The following is a 13,857-nucleotide window of genomic DNA, read 5'->3' as shown; positions in this document are numbered from 1 at the left end:
TTCCCTACAGAATCTAAATTCTTTCACCATAGGCGCTCCTTTCAGTCCCAGAAGCGTGGTAGACCTGACCAAAAGAAAAAGGACACAAGACCAGCCTGGCAGTCCAATAAGGGTAAAGGCAGAGGGTTCGTTTTTAACCCTGATAAATCCGCCCACACCTCTTCTCAATGATGCCAATGGCGTGGTGGGAGGAAGACTGTCCCAGTTCTATCCTGCCTGGGTAAATATCCAGGCCTCTCCATGGGTTCTATCAGTAATAAAAAACGGGTACAGTCTAGAACTAAAATCCTGCCCAACAGACAGATATATGGAAAACTCTCGTCTGGAGGAAGTAAGCCAGAAAGCCATGGATCACCAGCTGACACTTCTGCTGGGGAAAGGGGCCATTATCCCAGTTCCAAAGCAGGAACAGAGGAAAGGTTTCTATTCCCCGGTCTTAGTAAGAAAACCAAACGGCTCGTTCAGGGTAATAATAAACCTGAAGATGTTGAACAAATACATCATATACAAAAAGTTCAAGATGGAAACTATAAAGACAGTAATCAACCTGCTCCCAGAGAATTGCACTATGGCAACATTGAGAGGGAAAGAGAATCTAGTTTCAGATTTCCTCAGCAGGGACCAGCTAAACGCAGGAGAATGGATGCTAAACCGCCAGTATTCAGACAGATCTGTTCCAGGTGGGGAACGCCAAAGATCGACCTGTTCGCCACAAGGAAGAACAGACAGGTTCCGGATTTCTACTCTCTGTCGGTGGAAGATCAGCCCTTAAAGGTGGACGCACTTTCGGTACCCTGGCCGCCAATCCTGTTATATGCGTTCCCTCCATTTCCCCTCATACAGAGGGTCATAGTAAAAATTTTGGAGGAAAAGGTCCCGGCCATCCTAATCACGCCCTTCTGGCCCCGGAGGTCTTGGTTCCCGGTCCTGAAGAGCCTTGCAGGAGAAGAATTCTGGATTCTCCCCCTTCGCCCAGACCTTCTACTTCAGGGTCCAGTTTCTCATCCTCAGATCTCTCAACTCCGTCTGACAGCCTGGAGGCTGAAAGAAATATCCTGAGGAACAAAGGCTTCTCCGAAAAAGTGATCTCCACTTTACTACTTACTAGAAAACCTGTCACCTCAAAAATATATCTGAGGGCCTGGAAATCCTTTCTACTCTTTGGGGAAAAAAGATACGTTCCATCAGGAGAGATGCAATTGTCCCTCATACTGGATTTCCTTCAAGCGAGGTTGGATAAAGGTCTTGCAGTAAGTACGTTGAAAGTTCAGATAGCAGCCTTAAGCGTGTTTCTAGACTAAACTGGCTGACATGGAAATAATAAAAAGTTTTTTTAAAGCAGCTACCAGGATTCGCCCTAGGTTAAGATCCCTAGTGCCTCCCTGGGACTTAAACTTGGTACTGTCCAAACTTATGTACCCTCCATTTGAGCCAATTGCAGATCTACCCTTAAGAATTCTTACTCTTAAGACATAATTTCTACTAGCCATCACTACGGCCAGAAGGGTAGGCGAAATACAGGCCTTTTCTATCCTGCATCCATACCTCTCTGTTTCAGACGACAGGATCACATTAAAACATGCTCCTGAATTCCTTCCTAAAGTAGTGTCTAAATTCCACTGCCACCAGGAAGTTACCCTTCCCTCCTTCTGTTCTCAGGCAAAAAACGAAAAAGAGAAACTCTTTCATAACCGGGACGTCAGGAGATGTGTCCTTCAATATCTGGAAGCCACCAAGGAGATTAGGAAAACTAATCAACTGTTAATTCAATACTTGGGCATATTTAAGGGAAATGCTGCCAGCAAGACTTCAATATCAAGGTGGATCAAGTCCTGTATCTGTTTAGCCTACCAGACAGAGGGTGTTTCTCCTCTACCGTTACTCAAAGCTCATTCTACCAGGGCCCTAGCCACATCCTGGGCCGAGGGTGCTTCAGCTTCCTTAGAGGACATTTGCCGTGCAGCCACATGGTCCAATCCATGTACATTTTTCAAGCATTACAAACTGGATGTTTCTGCAAATAGGGATTTAGCTTTTGGGCGTAGGGTCCTATCTGCAGTTGTCCCACCCTAGGCTGTTTCCTATGTTATTTCCTCCAATGTTCCTGCCGTTGTGGAGGCGTGGGGAAAAGACATACATTACTCTTATCGGTAATAGTTTTTTCCCTTTAGCCTCCACAACGGCAGGAGGAATTCCCCCCCCCCCAAAAAAAAAATATATATATACAGTACAGACCAAAAGTTTGGACACACCTTCTCATTTAAAGAGTTTTCTTTATTTTCATGACTATGAAAATTGTAGATTCACACTGAAGGCATCAAAACTATGAATTAACACATGTGGAATTATATACATAACAAACAAGTGTGAAACAACTGAACATATGTCATATTCTAGGTTCTTCAAAGTAGCCACCTTTTGCTTTGATTACTGCTTTGCACACTCTTGGCATTCCCTTGATGAGCTTCAAGAGGTAGTCCCCTGAAATGGTTTTCACTTCACAGGTGTGCCCTGTCAGGTTTAATAAGTGGGATTTCTTGCCTTATAAATGGGGTTGGGACCCTCAGTTGCATTGAGGAGAAGTCAGGTGGATACACAGCTGATGGTTCTACTGAATAGACTGTTAGAATTTGTATTATGGCAAGAAAAAAGTAAAGAAAAACGAGTGGCCATCATTACTTTAAGAAATGAAGGTCAGTCAGTCAGCTGAAAAAATTTGAAAACTTTGAAAGTAAGGGCTATTTGACCATGAAGGAGAGTGATGGGGTGTTGCGCCAGATGACCTTTCCTCCACAGTCACCGGACCTGAACCCAATCGAGATGGTTTGGGGTGAGCTGGACCGCAGAGTGAAGGCAAAAGGGCCAACAAGTGCTAAGCATCTCTGGAACTCCTTCAAGACTGTTGGAAGACCATTTCAGGGGACTACCTCTTGAAGCTCATCAAGAGAATGCCAAGAGTGTGCAAAGCAGTAATCAAAGCAAAAGGTGGCTACTTTGAAGAACCTAGAATATGACATATTTTCAGTTGTTTCACACTTGTTTGTTATGTATATAATTCCACATGTGTTAATTCATAGTTTTGATGCCTTCATAGTCATGAAAATAAAGAAAACTCTTTGAATGAGAAGATGTGTCCAAACTTTTGGTCTGTACTGTTATATATATTATATACTCTTGTGTATATATATGTATATTTCTATCGGTTTGAATATATATGTTTCCTCTAATCCTTTGAGTTAGAGAGTTCTGGCTCTGGTATTTGTATTTTGTGACTTATATTTTCCTTATTATACTTTCCTTGCATTTATCTCTGAGTACTAGGTTACTAACTGAAGAGGTAAGAGGGAGGGGGCCTTATATGGGCTGGTCCACAAGTTGTTTCCTGTCCCTGAGAAGGCGGGATAATCTCCATGTTACTGCCGTTGTGGAGGCTAAAGGGAAAAAACGATTACCGGTAAGAGTAATGTATGTCTTTTGTCTCCTTACATCACAAAAAGTGTAATAGCAAGCGATCAAAAAGTCATATGCACCCCAAAATAGTGCCAATCAAACCGTCATCTCATCCCGCAAAAAATGAGACCCTAAGACAATTGCATAAAAAATTAACTATTGCTCTCAGAATATGGAGACACTAAAAAAAGATTTTATTTCAAAAATGCTTTATTATGTAAGACTGAAACAAACAACAGACAATTTGGTATTGTCGCATGCATAACAACCTGTCAGATAAACATTGTAAATAACAAAAAATAAAAACTGTGCCAAAACAGCTATTTTTTGTTACCTTGCCTCACAAAAAGTGTAATATAGAGCAACCAAAAATCATATGTACCCTAAAATAGTACCAACAAAACTGCCACCTTATCCCGTAGTTTCCAAAATGGGGTAATTTTTGGGGAGTTTCTACTCTAGGGGTGCATCACGGGGTCTTCAAATGTAACATGGGAACTTAAAATTATACCAGTGAAATCTGCCTTCCAAAAACCATATTGCGTTCCTTTCCTTCTGCACCCTGCCATGGGCCCGTACAGCAGTTTACGAAATCCTTTCACTTAGTGCAAACAAGTGTCACATGAAGTCTTAAATGGAATGATGATCATAGTATATACAGGTGAAACTCGAAAAATTAGAATATCGTGCAAAAGTCCATTTATTTCAGTAATGCAAATTAAAAGGAATTAAATTACAGTTTTGTGAAAAGGTTCAAACTTCTAGGCTCAAAGTGTCACACTCTAGTCAGCTAATTTATCCATATCCCCTGAGCAAAGGGTACCTCAAAATTGTGACTTTGGGGTTTCATAAGCTATAAGCCATAATCATCCAAATTATAACAAATAAAGGCTTGAAATATCTCGCTTTGCATGTAATGAGTCTATTTCATATGTTAGTTTCACCTTTTAAGTTGCATTATTGAAATAAATGAACTTTGCACAATATTCAAATTTTTCGAGTTTCGCCTGTACAGCTGGGAAACAATGGGAATTGTCTAATAGTACTTATACACTTTGAAAACCAAGGAGTAACCATTTCTGTTGATAGATCTACTGAAGGGCAAACTGCCATTATCTGTGTTAGATATCTCAATTATAAGAGCGTGGGTACAGTAGTGGAGATAAACTCACAATTGTCCTATAGCTTGTGTAAAGGGGGCAACCTGATATCAAGTACACAGTTATCCTCACATGAGGGATGCAATTCTGGTGTTGTACATACAGGCAAGATAAGGTTGCCCTGGGCGAAGCCTAACCGCTGATCAAGATGGAGGCTTGAGAAAGAGCTCTCTCCTCCCAGACCCATGCTTCACAGCTTTTGCACATACTAAATAGCTCCAAGATGCACAAAATTGGGAGAGATAGACCCAGAGATGCCGCTGAGACTGAAGAAAAGTTAGGCGGACATCGACAGATTCCTGAATAAGAAAGCGGCGCTATCCCCGGTACGCTCGTTCAATATGGCATCCCGGATCTCCGAGCGGGAACCAGAAGGAGAGGCTGAAGGGGACACTGACTACATGGAAACTCCAGAGGAGGCAACGCTCCAGGAAGACAGGTGCTCACCAAAGCTTTCTGTAAGGAGACTTTGTCTAAAGCCCTATCTCCCTTGATACAGGAGGTACGTGAGCTGAGACAGGACATGCACGCCATCGGGAACCGGGTGGAGCAGCTAGAAACCCGCCAGGGCCAGGTGGTTGCACACAGCGCGGCCATGATAAGCATAATGGATGCTCAGCTCTCCTTAAACAACGCCTTCCTCATGATTGAGGACCAGGAAAATAGGAGTAGGCGAAAAAACATTAGATTGAAAGGGCTTGCTGAATCAGTGGCTCCGGAGGAGCTAGAAATGGCTGCTAAGAAACTGTTTGTTGATCTTCTGGGCGAGGAAAAAGCTGCAGGCATTATCATTGAAAGAATACATCGCTCCCTGCGCTCCACACCCAGAAACGGGGAGCCCACCAGAGACGTGATATGCGGCCTTTTAAGTTACAAAGACGCAGCAGCCATCCCGCAAGAAAACAGAACTCAGGTATGGCAAATCATTGGTCTTAAAGGGTTTCTATCACTTCGTTTCACCTATTTAGCTTTCAGACACTAGCGATCCACTAGTGTCTGCTTTATCTAACCATCCTAATATAAGAGCTTATTGTCCTGCCGTTTAGCTAAAAAAATAACTTATATAGATATGCAAATGAGCCTCTAGGTGCTATGGGGGCGTGATTAGCACCTAGAGGCTCCGTCTACCTTAACAAACTGCCGCCGCCCAGCACGTCCCTCCAGCCCGCCCATCTCCTCCGGAATGCGATGCTCCTTGTGCGCATCTGTATTCGGCGCATGCGCAGTGAATGTCTGACCGCTTCCCTGCTCAGACATCTCCACTGCGCCTGTTCCTCGGAGCACTATGACGTCATCGGTGCAGGCGCAGTGGAGAATGTCTGAGCAGGGAAGCGATCAGACATTCACTGCGCATGCGCCGAATACGAGGAGCATCGCATTCCGGAGGAGATGGGCGGGCTGGAGGGACGTGCTGGCGGCGGCAGTTTGTTAAGGTAGACGGAGCCTCTAGGTGCTAATCACGCCCCCATAGCACCTAGAGGCTCATTTGCATATCTATATAAGTTATTTTTTTAGCTAAACGGCAGGACAATAAGCTGTTATATTAGGATGGTTAGATAAAGCAGACACTAGCGGATCGCTAGTGTCTGAAAGCTAAATAGGTGAAACGAAGTGATAGAAACCCTTTAATGTTTCAGGATTTAGCCTCCTCCACCTTGGCTAAGCAAGACCATTAACAGACCACTTGAGAAACCATGAACTGTTATATAAGTGGCTCTACCCTTTTGGGATAAAAAATAAAAATGGTTGCCGCTGTATAGTTTGTACGCCACAAGATCTACCAGCGGCCTGGAAATTTCGCCAATCCCCTTGGATCCCTGGCTGCCAGTTGATATCAGCTCCCACCCAAGATGCCTGGAAAGTGGCTTCTAAGCAAAAATCCTTCATTAACAAAATGGCGCCTGAGTGAGAGACAACAGCTGAGCACATTCCGGAACACTATGTACAGAGTAGGGTTGTTGCAGGTATCGAAATTTCGATACCAAATCGATACTTTTGTCCCGGTATCGATACGATACCAGGATTTAAATTTTTCTGATACTGGGCTGCGCAGTCTAATATCACAGAACATGAGCGTGCTGCTGTCAGCGTGCTCATGTACCCTCAGCAACACAGGGAAGAAGGAAGCAGTCTCTACCTCCCCCTTGTGCCGCGCTGCCAATAAAGAGAGAGGGGTGGGCGCACTGCGCCACCAATGATTGGAGGACCTTTCATTGGTCCGGACTTTGTTAAGTTAGCAGGCTACTTAGAGCAGCGCCCAGGGATCTCCCTGCACTTACTATTATTCCTGGGCGCCGCTCCGTTCGCCCGCTGTGGCCCCCGTTGCCGTATTTTGCTCTGTATGCTAAAAATAAATAAATAAAAACTGCGCAATTTGCCATTTTTTTATAATGCGGAATGCACGTGGCTTTTTAGATGTTTTATTTTTTTCACGTGGTATCAAATGGTATCGAGTATCGCAATCTTTTTTATGGTATCGAAATCTAATCAAAAATTTGGTATCGCAACAACTGTAGTACAGAGCCTCAAGATAATACATCTTGGACTTATTTGAAGAGGTGCCGCATCATCTCTGCTCAAGGTTATATTGATCCCACTGCAGTAGTTTACTACATGCAAATGGTTACACTTAGTTGGAAAGCTTGTTGGGTGTTGTTCACACTGGTAAAAATAACTAGACTGCGTGGTGCGATACACATATTTCCTCTGCAGTTGTGCATTTCTTTCATCTTTTGAGTTATCTTAGTTTACTCTACCACCTATGGATAGGCAGGTATATTGTTAAAAGAAGCACGGGTGTGGAGGACACGGGTTAGGATGTATCTCCAAAATCATTCGCCCCTCCACGCTACTACACAGTGGCCTATCACCATTGTCACTTTTGTACATTACCTATTTTCTGATGTTTATACTTGTTCTTATGTATTAATCGATTTTTCTGTATTCAGCTTAGTTGATTTAGTGTTGGTTTGACCACCTTGCATTATATATCAGAAGCTCTTGCATCAGACTATATCGAAGTATGTATGACAGAACTGAACATAACCACCTTCATTGTTAGAGGATTCAACACTCCGCAAAAAAGGTATCAAATCTTCACACTTCTGAAAAAAAATCTGAAGTGACATATGCTTTCTACAGGAAACGCATTTTAAGACAGGAAAAATTCTATCTATATACAAATCACCATATACGGAGTGGTTTCATAGCATGCCTCTAGAGGAGTTAGTATCGCGATTAGGAAAAATGTCACCTATTATTATCGCTTGCAGGTCTATATGCACCCGACAACACTGCTGGCTTAAAATGGCCCTTGCCAAATTCCAAGACTTTGCTGAAGGTGTAAAAATAATAGGGGGTGACTTAACCTCTTAAGGACACAGGGCGTACCTGTACGCCCTGATGTCCGAGTCCTTAAGGACACAGGGTGTACAGGTACGCCCTGTGTATTTCCGATCACCGCTGCGTGGCGGGCGGTGATCGGAACAGAGTGCCTGCTGAAACAGAGTGCCTGTGACACCCCCGTATCAGCAATCGCAGCAAACCGCAGGTCAATTCAGACCTGCGGTTTGCTGTGTTTCCGGGTCTCTGGTGACCTGATAACCCAGAACAGTGGCGTCGCCAGAGGGGGCCACAGCCCTCCCTTCATCACGCTGTGCCCCCCCATGTGCCGCCCCAACTAAAAACAGAGCCTGGGAACTATAGGCCGGTAAGTTTAACATCTGTTGTGGATAAACTGAAGGTTTTCTGAGAGATGCTATCTTAGAGCATCTCAACGGAAATAAGCAAATAACGCCATATCAGCAAGGCTTTGTGAGGGATCGGTCATGCCAAACTAATTTAATCAGTTTCTATGAGGAGGTAAGTTCTAGACTTGACACCGGCGAATCAATGGATGTCGTATATCTGGACTTCGCCAAAGCATTTGACACTGTACCACATAAAAGGTTAGTATATAAAATGAGAATGCTCGGACTGGGAGAAAACGTCTGTATGTGGGTAAGTAACTGGCTCAATGATAGAAAACAGAGGGTGGTTATTAACGGTACACACTCAGATTGGGTCACTGTCACTAGTGGGGTACCTCAGGGGTCAGTATTGGGCCCTATTCTCTTCAATATATTTATTAAGGATCTTGTAGAAGGCTTGCATAGTAAAGTATCAATTTTCGCAGATGACACTAAACTGTGTAAAGTAATTTACACAGAAGAGAACAGTATACTACTACAGAGGGATCTGGATAGATTTGGAGACTTGGGCAAATAAGTGGCAGATGAGGTTTAACACTGACAAATGTAAAGTTATGCACATGGGAAGGAATAATGCAAGTCACCCGTACATACTAAATGATAAAACACTCGGTAACACTGACATGGAAAAGGATCTAGGAATTTTAATAAACAGCAAACTAAGCTGCAAAAAACAGTGTCAGGCAGCTGCTGCCAAGGCCAATAAGATAATGGGTTGCATCAGAAGGGGCATAGATGCCCGTGATAAGAACATAGTCCTACCACTTTACAAATCGCTAGTCAGACCACACATGGAGTACTGTGTACAGTTTCTGGGCTCCTGTAAACAAGGCAGACATAGCAGAGCTGGAGAAGGTCTAGAGGAGGGTAACTAAAGTAATAACTGGAATGGGGCAACTACAGTACCCTGAAAGATTATCAAAATTAGGGTTATTCACTTTAGAAAAAAGACGACTGAGGGGAGATCTAATTAATATGTATAAATACATCAGGGGTCAGTACAGAGATCTATCCCATCATCTATTTATCCCCAGGGACTGTGACGAGGGGACATCCTCTGCGTCTGGAGGAAAGAAGGTTTGTACACAAACATAGAAAAGGATTCTTTACGGTAAGAGGCAGTGAGACTATGGAACTCTCTGCCTGAGGAGGTGGTGATGGTGAGTACAATAAGAGGGGCCTGGATGTATTTCTGGAGTGTAATAATATTACAGGCTATAGCTACTAGAGAGGGGTCGTTGATCCAGGGAGTTATTCTGATTGCCTGATTGGAGTCGGGAAGGATTTTTTATTCCCCTAAAGTGGGGAAAATTGGCTTCTACCTTACAGGGTTTTTTTTTTTTGCCTTCCTCTGGATCAACTTGCAGTATAACAGGCCGAACTGGATGGACAGATGTCTTTTTTCGGCCTCATGTACTATGTTACTATGTTACTAAAATGCCCCCCCCCAGTGAGCCGCTGCAGTCGGGCACAGGGAGATGAGCGCTTTCATTGCGCTCATCTCCATAGTTATCTGCCTGTGCTGCGGCAGGGAAGGGAGAGGCGTGTCCCTTCCTCTGATAGGCTGCCGGCCTAGTGCCTGCAGCCTATCAGAGGCCAGCGCAGGCAAAGCGATGACGTCATCGCGCCGCCTGAGCCATACAGCGCGGGACACAGGCCGGAAGAGGCCTGCATCGCATCGCTGAAATGGAGGTAAGTATAAGTGTTTTTTTGTTTGTTTTTTTACAATAGTTTTTACAGGCACATTAGGGGGGCTCTTATTACTGGCACATTGGGGGGGCTTATTACTGGCACATGATGTGGGGCTTATTACTGGCACATGATGGGGGCTTATTACTGGCACGTGATGGGTGGCTTATTACTGGCACGTGATGGGGGCTTATTACTGGCACGTGATGGGGGGCTTATTACTGGCACGTGATGGGGGCTCTTGTTACTGGAACATTGGGGGGGCTCTTATTACTGGCACGTGATGGGGGCTGGGCTCTTATTACTGGCACATTGGGGGGGCTCTTGTTACTTGCACGTGATGGGGGCTCTTGTTACTGGCACGTGATGGGGGGGCACTTATTACTGGCACGTTATTGGGGGCACTTATTACTGGCACGTTATTGGTGGGCACTATAGGGGCATCTACTGAGGCCACAAAGAAGGGGTATTTTATATGGGGCCTCTGTACAGTAGCATTTTATACTGGGACACATTATGGTGGGTACTATGGGGAAGGGGGGAGAGGAGTACTATGGAGTCATCTACGGGGGGCACTAAGAAGGGGTATTTTATACTTACAAATTATGGGGGACACTGAGGGCATCTACTGGGGCACGATATATGGGGCATTTTATACTGGTACATTATGGGGGCACTAGGAGGAAGCAGGGAGAGGAGCACTATGTGGGGATTTACTGGGGGCACTATCTAGGGGTATTTTATACAGGCACATTATGGGGGACATTAGCTCAACTGGGGGCATTACAAGGGGATATTTTTTGCATTGTCACATTATAAGGAGAATTATTTCTACTGGGGGGCATTATGGTGGGCTTTATTACTCCCCCATGGTATGACCCCCTAGTAGCAGCACCAGCCTCTCCCTGCTCTGTGACCTCCTCTACCACTTCTCCAAATCCTTATTATGAAATCTTTCTCATTAGGATAAAACACAACATCAGCTCTGCCGAGCCCCCGGCCAAAGTGTTGAAGTGGTGTCAGAGATCCCCAAGGGCCAAGCCAAGTAATTGTGAGTTTTCATGTGAAATATGTTTATGTTATACACATATAGCATACACTGTGCCACACAATATACAGTATACCTCTACACTGTGCCACACAATATACAGTATACCTCTACACTGTGCCACACAATGTACAGTATACCTCTACACTGTGCCACACAATGTACAGTATACCTCTACACTGTGTAGTCTGTTCTATAAGCACGCTTGTTCTGTGGCGGCGGACAGAAAATAATCTGGAAGTGCCCCTCCCGAGACTAGGCTCTGGATCCGCCACTGGTCTGGACCGCTCAAAGGAGTGTACATTTCTTCTAAACTGTAATCCGTATGCTCTGACCTGCAGAAATCAGCACTTGCTCGGTAACAACAGGCAGTACCTGTAGTCTGTAGCCTGACCCTGTTACCGAAGCTAGCCGAGTGGTGTAAGGTTAAGGTACTAGTAGAGATGAACGGCCGCTTAATCCTGATTTAAAGTTACTGCAGGATATGGATTACAATTTAGAAATGTCAAATGTACACTCCTGTAAGAGGCGGGGAGGGAGATCTGTGGATGACACTGTTATGGAGGGGGAAATGGGGATGACACTGTCATGGGGTGGATCTGTGGATGACACATATAGCATAAGATGCTATATACGGTATGTGTCATCCACAGATCCCCCCATAGCAATGTCATCCACAGATCCCCCTTCCTATAAAAGTGTCATCCACAGGCAACTAGGACATGTTGAAATCTGAGTGTTTTTTTTTTTTTTTAAACCACAGACAGCAGGACTTTTCTTCCCTGTTGAGGTTTTAGGTATTGAGTAAAGTATCGCAGCATTTCTAAGCGTACTTGTGTAAATGTATCGTTGTTATAGCTGCCCCCCCTACTTTTGTCCTGGCCCCAGTGTGCCCCCCCAAAAAATTTGAAAGCTAGAGACGCCACTGACCCAGAATAGGATGGTGATCAGTGGTGTGATAATACACCACCAATCACCATCCTTAGATCCGGAGAGGTGGCTGTGACATCACCTCTCAGGATTGCTCCCTATTGGCTGGACGGGGCGGGTGGGGGTTAATTTCCCTAGCTCTGTTCTCCTCCTCCACACTGCTTCCATGGAGAGAGGAACCCGTCCGTCCACCTGAGCCCAACACTCCCAGCAGCTTGCCCCCCCCCCCCCCCACACACACACACATTTTTTGGGGGCACATTTATTTATTTTTATGTGTGCGTGCGCTGACTGTGGCCAGCACTCTTAGCGCATCGCCCACCCCACTGCTGATCAGCGAGTTTGAATCATTTTATTTATTTATTTTCAAATTTTTGAGGCTCTCATATTTTTAAATTAAGTTTTATTTATTTTTTTCTGTTAGGTTTAGGGTGGGTTAGGGTAGTGAACAGGGACCCCCACACACACGCACACTAAATAAAGTTTTACACACACGCACACACACACTCCCCTATGGCCCGCCAGACATTCTCGGCCGAGGAGGTATACGCCCTGCTTACCTCCAACGCCGAGAGCCCCAGTGAGGACGAGCATGACCCCACTTTCCTCTTGTCATCCGCGTCCTCCTCATCATCTAGTGATGGTGATGAGCCCCCAAGGCGGCAGAGACGCTGCCAGGCGGAGCAAGGGGACCCCCATGCCAGGGACCCTATGAGCCGCCCTGGGGCTCATACTAGTTTTCCGGCCCACCAGATAAGTCCACTTGAGCCCCCTACCAGTGAACTTGTCTGGTGTACCCCAGAGGATTTTGAGCCTGTAAGATTTCTGACTTTGTTGGCCAACCAGGAATCCAGATTCCCACAGTGGGCTTCACTGAATGACTTTTTTTTTTTTTTTTTTCAGTGACCACTTTGTGAATCTGATGGTGGAGCAAACAAACTTGTTCGCCCAACAGTTCATTGCTCAACACCCTTTTTGGCTAGGTCCGGTAGCTGGACTCCGGTCAGTGCAGCCGAGATGAGGACGTTTTGGGGCCTCGTGCTGCACATGGGCCTAGAAAAAAAAAAAACTGTGCCAGGAAGTACTGGAGTCGGGACGTCCTCTACCAGACCCCAATCTACTGTATGTACATTACACGTTCCTGTTTTTAAGCCATTCGTAAATGCCTGCATTATGCAGATAATGCAGCATGTCCCCCCGAGGTGATCCTGCCTATGACTGCCTGTACAAAATCAATCCGGTCATCGATCACTAAGGGGCCAAATTTTTGGAGGCCTATGTACCTGGAAGGGAGGTCGCTGTTGATGAGTCACTCATTGCTTTCAAGGGGAGACTCATTTTCCGCCAGTATATTCCCTCTAAGCGGGTGAGGTATGGCGTGAAGCTGTACAAACTTTGTGAGAGTACCTCAGAGTACACTTACAAGTTTTGTGTGTACGAGGGGCGAGATTCCCGTATTGAACCCCCAGAATTTCCCCCCACTCTGGGTGTTAGCGGGAAACTTGTGTGGGACCTTTTTCACCCACTGCTCGATAAGGGTTACCACCTGTACGTGGATAACTTATATACTAGTATCCCCTTGTTCCTGTCCCTCACCGCCAGATGCACGTCCGCTTGTGGGACCGTGCGGAAAAATCAATGCGGCCTCCCTACCCACCCCCTCCAGGTACCTATCCCCAGGGGTGAGACCCGTGTCCTTACCAGTGGAAACCTGTTGCTGGTCAGATATAAGGACAAGAGGGATGTCTTTGTACTGTCCACAATTCACGGTAATGGCATCACCCCTGTCCCTGTGCGAGGTACTGTGGCAACGGTCCTCAAGCCCGATTGT

This window comes from Bufo bufo, chromosome 3 (assembly GCF_905171765.1).
Source record: "Bufo bufo chromosome 3, aBufBuf1.1, whole genome shotgun sequence".
Lineage (NCBI taxonomy): Eukaryota > Metazoa > Chordata > Amphibia > Anura > Bufonidae > Bufo > Bufo bufo.
Note: the sequence above shows the minus strand (reverse complement) of the source record.